The sequence below is a fragment of the Hipposideros armiger genome, unplaced genomic scaffold, assembly GCF_001890085.2.
Source record: "Hipposideros armiger isolate ML-2016 unplaced genomic scaffold, ASM189008v1 scaffold_872, whole genome shotgun sequence".
Classification (NCBI taxonomy): domain Eukaryota; kingdom Metazoa; phylum Chordata; class Mammalia; order Chiroptera; family Hipposideridae; genus Hipposideros; species Hipposideros armiger.
The window spans coordinates 485,673-488,773 of NW_017732222.1; positions in this window are offsets into that span (position 1 = coordinate 485,673).

The following is a 3,101-nucleotide window of genomic DNA, read 5'->3' on the forward strand; positions in this document are numbered from 1 at the left end:
AGTGTTTTAATCATAAATGGATGTTGTATCTTGTCAAATGCTTTTTCTACATCTATTGATATAATCATATGATTTTTATCCTTTATTTTGTTTACGTGGTGTATCACATTGTTCAATTTGTGTGTGTTGAACCATCCTTGTGCCCTGGGATGAACCCCACTTGATTGTGATGTATAGTCTTTTTAATGCATTGTTGTATTCGATTTGCTAGAATTTTTTTTAGGATTTTTGCACGTGTATTCATCAGAGATATTGGTCTGTAATTGTGTGTGTGTGTGTGTGTGTGTGTGTGTGTGTGTGTGTGTTATCCTTACCAGGTATTGGTATCAGGGTAATGTTGGCCTCATAAAACGAGTTAGGAAGTAATGTGGAGATTCCTCAAAAAATTAAGAATAGACTTACCATATGACCCAGCAATCCCTCTCCTGGCTAGCTACCAAAAAAACCTGAAAACGTTTATCCATAAAGATATATGTGCTCCGTTGTTCATTACAGCTTTATTTACAGTGGCCAAGACATGGAAACAACCAGAGTCCTTCCATAGATGATTGGATAAAAAAGATGTGGTATATATATACAATGGAATACTACTCTGCCATAAGAAAAGATGAAATAGTGCCATTTGTGACAACAAGGATGGATCTTGAGATTATTATGCTAAGAGAAATAAGTCCCACAGAAAAAGTTGAGAACCATATGATTTCACTGATATGTGGGATATAAAACTGAAAGCAATAGAAAACAAGACAAATAAAGAAACAAAAACTCATAGACACAGACAACAGTTTAGTAGTTACCAGAGGGTAAGAGGGGAAGGGGTGGTGGAAGAGATAAAGGGGATCAAATATATGGTGATGGAAGGAGCATTGACTCTGGGTAGTGAACACACAATATGATATGTATATGATGTATTATAGAATTGTACACTTGAAACCTATGTAATTTTACTAACCATTGTCACCCCAATAAATTTTAATTTAAAAAAAAACAAATGAGAAAAATAAACGTTCCGAAATTTCAAGACACAAATTTGTTTTCAATATCCACACAGCCTACTTGATATGAATGATGTACCCATTTTTAAACTCATTATTAATGAAAACTTCAAACACACCTACCACACTATGTTTGTTTGGTAATTCATATTTTCACCAACTAAATCAGAGGTTAGGGCTAATTGTACTAAACCCCTCTAGTGTGATCAATATTTTAAAGGCATTGTTTTCCCTCTGACCTCCCTTTTTGTTCTCTGAATTTCACTACTAGGTCAGCTTATTCTGACATTATTGAAAGTCCCCACAAGTTTGCAAAGATGTTATTTACATTTTTTTTATACTTAGAGAGCCAAAAACTAGCCCCTTCTTATCTTGTCCACAGTCAAAGGATCTCAGTAGACCAATAGTTGCCACAACTCTCCCAAACATTAGACACATTAATTAGCTTTTTATATGAGTCCTTATTAAATGGGTTAGAAAACCTTCAGTCTTGGAATAAATATTTATTGAACATCTATTCAAAATGTGACACTGCACTGGGAGCTATACTTTCAAATATATTTCTATATATCTTACCATTAAGGATATTACAGTCTGTTTATACAGAGACAGATACTAGTGAAAATTTAAAATATAAAACAACTATACAGAAGATATCATGAAGCAGTAAATGAGCAGTACACACAATAAGGGCTACAGCAGCTCATTGGAGGGAGTGATTACCATAGCTTGAAGTCAGAGAAGACTTTTTGTATCAGGTAAGATGAGTTGTGTAGGTGACTAATAGGGCTTATTTTTCCATCAGTGTTAAACAATTTTGTGAATGTGAACTCAGATTTCAGAATGTCTATGCTATTTTGCTCAGCTGCTTTAAAAAATAAAATAAATCTTATGGTTTTTAAAATGATGTATATACCTTTACTCAATATAAATCCTCAAGATTTATGCATTCGATATTACATTATTTTCCACTTTTGAATATATTCCTTCACAGTTGTTTTCAAGTTTCATGTATGTGGTTTATTACCGAAGCCCACCATCACCCTGAGCCAAGACTGTAAAGATTTCAGTAGTAAGGAGTGTAAAACAGTATCCTTGATTTTTTTCTCCTTCCCCTCAACACCCAGTAAGCTTTAGAAATACTTAATAATCATCATGAAAAGTCACATTTTAACTGTAGCAGGTAAATTACACAAAATATGATGTAGAGTGCAATTTTTTATTCACATGTGAATCTAAGTTAAATGTATGCATGTCTTGCCGCGGTATATTGTAATCCTCTTGAGAACTGGGACCATGTTTAATTCATGTTTATATAATCTCTTCCCCACTATATACATTTGTTATGGTGACTATTCAATAAATGTTTATTGAACTGAATCCAATGTTAATAGTATGTATGTGGGAAAGAGTAATGGCAAAATTCATGAGAAATTAACAAGTAAGCAATTTAAATTCAATATCCTTTTTGGAAATATTTTTATCTGCTGAAAGTATCTGGGCAATACATATTTAATTTGCTGATCACATCTTCTATTATATTCCCATTTGTATTCTTAGTATCTAACCAGGTAATGTGGCATTTTAAATAGTTTATTAAAAATGCATGTCTATACACATACATAAAATAATAGGACTTTCTTGGAAGAATATACTTGCTTTTCTAATGTTTGCTTAACATTTGCTTTTTAGCAATTGAAAGGCTAATTTAATTATACTTCTCATCATCTTCACTATATCACTTTAGTAAGATGATGCATGAAGAAACTATTACTTATTTTTAGAACTTGTCAATACCTAGTTGCATGAAGGTTTCCAATACTATATATTTCATTTACTCATTCTATGTGTCCCACATTATCAGAGTAAATAATGATTTTTGTTTTTGTAGATAATTGAGTGAAAAATCTATTTCTTTTGCTGAGTCGCTTCAGTCTCAGATTAACATACTTTTGAGAGAACAAAAGTGAAGGCAGACTTCATATACATTTCTAACGTAAATTAATTTGGGGAGAGCTCTAAGTACCTCTGCCCTATAACATAAAGCTTTAAAAATTATATCATAATTATATAAAATCTTCAAGTTAAGAAAAAAAAATCTGGGCT